Source organism: Rattus norvegicus, chromosome 10 (assembly GCF_036323735.1).
Source record: "Rattus norvegicus strain BN/NHsdMcwi chromosome 10, GRCr8, whole genome shotgun sequence".
Taxonomy (NCBI): domain Eukaryota; kingdom Metazoa; phylum Chordata; class Mammalia; order Rodentia; family Muridae; genus Rattus; species Rattus norvegicus.
Genome location: NC_086028.1, coordinates 92,397,914 through 92,405,389, shown reverse-complemented (window position 1 = coordinate 92,405,389; position 7,476 = coordinate 92,397,914). Strand labels below are relative to the sequence as shown.

The 7,476-nt window shown below is 47.8% G+C and overlaps 1 long non-coding RNA gene across 3 annotated transcripts; it reads left to right on the top strand.

Moving 5' to 3' along the window:
* Positions 1–672: 672 nt before the first annotated feature.
* On the top strand, positions 673–7,043 carry LOC108352149 (uncharacterized). Of its 3 annotated transcripts, XR_010055844.1 has the most exons (4): positions 673–1,689; positions 3,477–3,544; positions 4,301–4,493; positions 5,416–7,043. It is a non-coding gene; the product is annotated as an uncharacterized LOC108352149 (long non-coding RNA). The 3 variants fall into 3 exon arrangements; XR_001840304.3 differs by having other exon boundaries at positions 3,477–4,493; XR_005490483.2 differs by lacking the exon at positions 673–1,689 and having other exon boundaries at positions 1,699–3,544.
* Positions 7,044–7,476: the final 433 nt, after the last annotated feature.

Here is a 7,476-nt window from a genome sequence, read left to right as displayed (position 1 = left end):
GCCTGAGGACCTGGGTTAGGTTCCCAGCTCCTATAGGAACACTTATAACTGTGAGTAAATCCAGTTCTAACACCCTCTTCTGATGCAGATGTGGTGCACAGATAGACATACAGGTAAAACACCCATACTCATAAAATACAAATAAAATAAAATTAGAAACGGAAAAGCAAAAAGCAACAAGGACAACAACAACAAAAACAAAAAAACCTTTGTGGGGTGGATCTGGCTGCCCTGGGTTCTGGTCCTGATTTCCAAGGATTAGCTAGGGTGGGCTGTGGGTTTCCTTCACTGTGGGAGGTCACGGTGAGCGCACAAGTTAGCGTCATAACTAAGTCTTCTAGAAGGCCCTAAGCAGACCTTGCAAACATCCACTCCGATGCCCCTCTGCCCCTCTGACTCTTCCTTCCCCTCCATCCGCTATTTCTTACTTTCACTTTCGACTCCGCTTGCCCTTTCAGAGTGACTTGTGTGACTTTAGTGTTTTTTATACACAGCTGCCTTTGGAAGGCCACCATGTTCCATGGTGCACCGTCTCTCCCTCCTCTTCCCCCCAGTTCTTCCTTGGCCTCCAGCGGTCTTCACCTTCTCTCTCCTTTGGGGCCAGTGGCTGCAGAGACATCTCTACGTCAGACTTCTGCGACCTGCCCGTCTAGCCCTTCGGTGTGTGCCCTACTTCCCACCCTCCCTTTCCCATCCCTCTCTTTTCCAGGAGATTGAGCCGGCGCCCTCAGCCGCTAAGCTAGCCAGGGCTATCCAGACCTTGATGAACGGGATCTTTGAGGAAGGCCACCGACTCTTCTCGATGTTTCTCTAGGATCTTATCTTAGGATTTGAAGTACACATTTAGTATTTCCTTGGGGGAATGTAAAGAAAAAAAAAAAAAAACAGGAAAGGAAGCAGGAATTCAAATACCACTTCTCCCCCATTCGGGAGCTGAGACCCAAGCCACCAGCCTCTCTTTGAGCAGTCCGGAGCCAGGCTTCCTGGGGTGGGGAGCTCAGGCCTAGGTCTAGTTCCTCAGGCTTGGGCTCCACCCTGGCTGCGAAGGCCCCGGACCACCTCGCCCCACCCTGAGAACTCGACCTCTTGTTCAGCCACATGAAGGTAACCAGCGTCTGGTGGCTTATGTGACAGACTTGTCAGGGACTTCCTGCCTTTGATGCATACAATTCCCATGCTATGTGTGTCGGGCTGGGCCTCTGGAGACGAGAGGACCCTTAGACATCCTGAGTGTCTCGGCGCTGAGGCTCTTGGGGTTTGTGGTTAGAGGCGCTACTGTGAACACTGAGTTCTAAAGAATGTGCCCTCTGGGCTGCAAAAAGCTGACAAAGTCAAGTTGACCAAGAAGGTCTGAAAGGCCCTTGAATTCGCTGCTTTTAGCAGAGATTGAGTGAAGGGCTATGGTGGGGGAGGGAGAAGGAGATTACTCAATCGCAGAGATCTGACCATAGACTCCTTCTGCTGGGCTGTTCTGTCCTCCACTCCAGCTCTCTCAAATGCCCCAGGCGATTTCTCCAGCACTCACTACTGCTGAGGCCTGAGACAGGGCCCCACATTCGAGTGTTCTCATAGGTGGAGTCACTGAGGCTCAATGAAGTTCAAGGGCCTGTCCCAGGAACACACAGAGATAGCATTGGAACATGACAGAGTCGACCCCGTTTCTTTGCCTGCCTGCAGGGCTTCAACAAGGTCTGGAGACATGGGACAAGTGGGAGTGTGTGTGTGTGTGTGTGTGTGTGTGTGTGTGTGTGTGTGTATGTGTATATGTGTATGTGTGTGTTTATGTGTATGTGTGTATGTGTGTGTATGTGTATATGAGTGTATGTGTGTATATGTGTATGTGTGTGTATGTGTATATGAGTGTATGTGTGTGTATATGTGTATGTGTGTGTATGTGTATATGAGTGTATGTGTGTGTATGTGTGTGTATATGTGTATGTGTGTGTATGTGTATATGAGTGTATGTGTGTGTATGTCTGTATGAGTGTATGTGTGTGTATGTGTGTATGTGTGTGTATATGTGTGTGTATGTGTATATGAGTGTATGTGTGTGTATGTGTGTATGTGTGTGTATGTGTGTATGTGTGTGTATATGTGTATGTGTGTGTGTATGAGTGTATGTGTGTGTATGTCTGTATGAGTGTATGTGTGTGTATGTGTGTGTATATGTGTATGTGTGTGTATGTATATGTGTGTATGTATGTATATGTGTATATATATGTGTGTGTATATGTGCATATGTGTATGTATGTGTGTGCTTATGTGTATATGTGTGTATATGTGTATATGTGTGTGTATATGTGTGTTTATGTGTATGTGTGTATGTGTGTGTTCACATGTCTATATGTGTATATGAGTGTGTGTATATCTGTATGAGTGTATGTGTATGTGTGTGTATGTATGTATGTGTGTATATGTGTTTATGTATGTGTATGTATATGTGTATGTGTGTATGTATATGTGTATGTATGTGTGTATATGTGCACATATGTGTATGTATATGTGTATGTGTGTGTTTATGTGCATGTGTGAATATATGTATGCATGTATGTGTGTGTTTATGTGACAACGGGAGGAAGAGGGGAAGAGGGGAGACATTTTGTGGGCATTAGTTCTCTCTAGGTTCTGGGGATGAGACTCACTCAGGTCATCAGGTTTGGGGCAAACACCTTTCCTGCTGAGCCATCTTGTTTGTCTGTCTCTCTTGATATGACCTGGCTACTGTGGTGTTTGGCAGTTTTCTCCACCAGAATTCTGACCAGTCATTTCTGGGTTATGTCCACTGAGTGGACAATATTACACAGTGCCCAGAGTGGAGCTGTGCGGAGTTCTGAGCAGAGGGAAGCACATTTATGAAGATTGCTCAGAATCCTTTCACAGGGGAGCTTCGCCCTCTGCCTCCGTCTCTTTATTTGCTCGGTCTTGTTTAAATCTTTTGTAGGAACTGGGAATCAGACCTCGTGCACACTAAGCACTGTACATTAGGCTACATCCCCAGGTCCTTGATCCTTTATTTCTTTAAAATATATACTTTTGGGAGCTAGAGAGCTGTCTCAGTGATCAAGAGCACTGGATGTTCCTACAAAGGATCCAGGGTCAGTTCCTGGCACCCACATGGTACCTCACAACTATCTGTGACTTCAGTTCCAGGAACCCTAGCATCTCCAGACTTTGGAAAGCACCAGGCATGCAGGTGGCACATAGACAGGTGTATGGATAATCTTCCAAACATGAACTGGCTGGTTTTGTGTGTCAACTCGACACAAGCTGGAGTTATCACAGAGAGAGGAGCCTTCCTTGAGGAAAGGCCTCCATGAAACCCAGCTGTAAGGCATTTTCTCAATTAGCAATCAAGGGAGCCTATTGTGGGTGGCGCCATCCCTGGGCTGGTGGTCCTGGGTTCTATAAGAGAGCAAGCTGAGCAAGCCAGGGGAACCAAGCCAGTAAGTAACATCTCTCCATGGCCTTTGCATCAGCTCCTGCTTCCTGACCAGCCTGAGTTCCAGTCCTGACTTCCTTTGGCGATGAACAGCGATGTGGAAGTGTAAGCTGAATAAACCCTTTCCTCCCCAACTTGCTTCTTGGTCATGATGTTTGTGCAGGAATAAGAACCCTGACCAAGACACATAGAAACTAAAACTAAATACATCTTTAAAAATGGTAGGGTAGCACGGGCTTGTGAGTGCAGTCGCTCTCAGAGATCACAGATATTGGATCCTCTGGAGCTGTAGTTACAGGTGACTGTGGACTGCCTGACGTGTGTGCTAGAAATACGCTCTGCAGAAGCAGATATGCTCTGAGCTGCTGAGTTCTAGATCCAAGTATGTGTTGCTTGACACGCATGCCCTGATCCTGGTTGGCTGTGTCTCAGGCCTCTTAATGGCAGCTCCTACAGTCGTAGACTGAGCTTTGTGGCTTTTGTCTCTGCCAGCCTGGGCGTCAGCCATGGGTCCTCTCTGAGTGGCTGTTTTCTTTCCATATGAATCCTCTGAGGATACTGGCCCTCAGGTGGAGTAAAAGTGACCTCTCCTCCAACCCCATAGAGAAGGGGCTGGGAATGTCTTCATTTGAATAAACTGGAGAAACTTGGGACAGGCTCTTCTGGCTTTCAGGATGACTTTGCAGAGTGGGGATTACTTGCTGTTCTCAGCTAGCTGTTTTCCGGACAAATAGATCTTATCTGCCTCCAAGCCGTCCCCGTCAGGGTAGTCGCCTCCAGGGTGGGCAAGAGACTTAAGTAAGGCCAGTCAATGGGAACCTCTGAAGCTATACATCCTAGAAATTTCTTGTCTGACCGCAGCGAAACTGTGAGGATGGGATACCCAGCAATCCAGTCAGGATTGACAGTGCTGCCCTTTTCTGGGCAGAGAGGAACCAACTGCCCGGGTTTTCCTACAGTGACCAAACTTGAGATCCACCTCCTAGGGCCCCAGGAGAATGGGGAGCATTGTTGACTTCCCAAGGGAGAATGGCTGCTTTATTTGCATCTCCAGGTAAGACGTGACTTGTGGGAGACATTACAGGTGTGCAGCCTTCACATTCGGTTTATGCAGTGTTGGGGATTGAGCCCAGGGCTGCATGCTTGCACTCTGCTAACTGAGCTGGGTTCTGAGATCGTAAGACGACGGATCAGTTTGTGCTGACTATGAAGAACTAGGCTGGTTGCTCAGCAAGTCTGGAGCATGAAGGGTGAAGCCCTAGGGGGTCTCTATGGTCATGCCCACTTCCGTTACAGAGGAGCCCCTAATTCTCTGACAGGAAGCACCCAGGGTATGTAGGGATAGATACAATGACCACCACAAAGATATTCAAGGCCAAATGCTTAGGCAAAAAACTTTTGAATTTATGATTTATTTATTTATGTGCTTTGGTGTTTTGCCTGCATGTATGTTTGTGTGAGGGTGTCCAATCCCCTGATACAGGAATTATAGACAGTTGTGAGCCGCCATGTGGGTGCTAGAAATTGAATCCAGGACCTCTGGAAGAGCAGCCAGTGCTCTTAACCTCTGAGCCATCTCTCCAGCCCCAAGCCCTGGAAATTCTTAACGTATGAGCTCTGCTCTGTAAATAAGCAAGTTAGAGGCCACAAGTAGGGATGACACCTCCTGCTATCTTTAAACTCTTATCAAAGGGCAGGCTTAAAGGTGGCTTGCTTTGGTTTTGAGGCAGGGATTAAACACAACTGCAGCTTTTATTAGCATGATTTAAACGCTCATAATGACATCCTCAGCTATGAGCGGCCCACTGTGCTTCATCATAAACATAAAGCCCAGGGCTTGTCTGTAGGTAGATTAGTGTGGTTACGCAGGGTGGTTTTCTGCTCTTCTGGAAATGAATTGATGTCCCTGCCTGTTTCCACTTGAGCACTGTGTTTTCGGTGCTGTCCTTAAACGACCAACTTATTTTTCACCACAGGTTTCCTGGTATGTGTTTTATGACCTTACTGCCCTTTGGTCAACAACCAGAGCTTGAGCTTCAGAGCCCAGCAAGGCAGAGCCACAGCAGATCCCCTGGAAATGGAGCAGAGAGCCAGGAATCAAATATGGGTCCTCTTTAAGATCGTCAACAGCCAGGCCCTGGGTTCGGTCCCCAGCTCCAAAAAAAAGAACCAAAAAAAAAAAAAAAAAAAAAAGATCGTCAACAGCCCTTAATAATAGCTGAGCTTTCTCTAGCCTCTTGATAATATTAGTTGAGACAAGAAGATCCACTGTGGGTGGAACCATTCCCTAGACAAGGTATCCAGAACTGTGTAAGAAGAGGAAGCAAGCTGAGTATAGGCATGCTTGCATTTACTACTCTTCTGACTACAGATCTATAGGCTGGTTTCCCCAAACTCCTGCAGCCGAGCCTTCCTGCTGTGATGGTCGGTAGCAACCTGGACCTGTGAGCTACAATGAAGCCTTTCTCTCCCAGCTTGTTTTCATCAGGGTGTTTTTGTCCTGTCTCAAAACACTTCGCTGAGCAAATACAAAGTAGGTTTTCAAAGAGGTAATGGCTTTGTAGGTTGTTTACCTCTGGCCTCAAGTCAAGGAAGACAAGATGGGTCCTGAGATCTTAATCTCAGGAATACTTTCTGGCATAGCTGTTTCAAGAAGCGATGGTCCGCACAACACCAAGTCCTGCTGTCTTTTCGAGGGGCACACTTTCCACTCTGGGAGATGCTGGCACAGAGGCAGGCCGATGGTACGATGGTACCACCCACCTCCCTCGTTCAGCATCCAGTCACCCCATCTGGGGACCCCGAAGGAGGAAGCACCTGCTCGCCCTGACTTGAATCTGCAGATTGCTCGCCATCCAAAATGAGTCACGGAGGCACTGTGCAGCGGATTTAACTCACCCCCCAGGAATGGACTCTTGGAAGGCTCCCGAGTGACTAGTTTCAAGTGTTCTGTCTCAGGCACAGGGCATTTCATCCCTCTGTGTCTGCAGTCACTTCCCCTCTGGGTGCTTTCTGTTTCTGGGAGCAGGCAGCCTGCCAGGCAGGGCTCAGCCTCGGAGCAGACGGGCGGAGACATCCTTCCTCTTATTTCTAGAGCTGAATCCCATCTTCCTTCCCTGTCAGAGATATCTATCGCGGCCCTCCGCCCTTCCCAGGCCCCTGCACCCATCGTGGGAGAGCACAGAGGAACGGATTTTCATCTGCAACTCTGACCTTTGGCAGGCGCTTAGCAACCGTTATTGATCACTGGCTTCTTGGGCACAGGTCATCAGGAAAAGATCTAGGGCAAGGGTCCATTCATTCACTGACTTAATAAATATTTGTTGAATGCCTACTATGTGCCAGGTCCTGTTCAAGATGCTGGGCTGTGGCAGTAAACAAAGCCTAGACACCAATGTCCTCGTAGCAAGTGTGTTCCCCTGGGAGGGGACAATTGGGAATCTAAACAGAAATATAAAACATTCTAATGTGCAAGACAGTGACAAATGCTAAGTTGAGAGAACAAAGCCGGGAATTCTGGGTATGAGGGAAGTGTAAATTATTAAATGGGGTGGCTGGGGAACTTTTGCTGCAAAGGGACTTTTGAGCAAACATTTGGAGGAGGAGAGAGGGAACTGGGGCTGGGGGAGGTCAAGAGTCTTCTGGGGGGGGGCTGGGGATTTAGCTCAGTGGTAGAGCGCTTACCTAGGAAGCGCAAGGCCCTGGGTTCGGTCCCCAGCTCCGAAAAAAAGAACCAAAAAAAAAAAAAAAGAGTCTTCTGGGGGGTGTGAGGTTGGGGATTTATCTCAGTGGTAGAGCACTTGCCTAGCAAGTGCAAGGCCCTGGGTTCAGTCCTCAGCTCCGAAAAAAAAAAAAGTCTTCTGGGAAAAGGGAAGAGTACATGCAAAGGTCCTGAGGTCAGAAATGTTCATGTGTGGACAGGTTGGCGGATGAGAGAAAGGATAGGGAGTTGGATAGAGTGTTTGAGGAGGGGAAGGTGCAGGAATTAGAACCAGAGAGTCTTCTGTATGGTAGAGTGGACTTTGGTTTTTACTCTA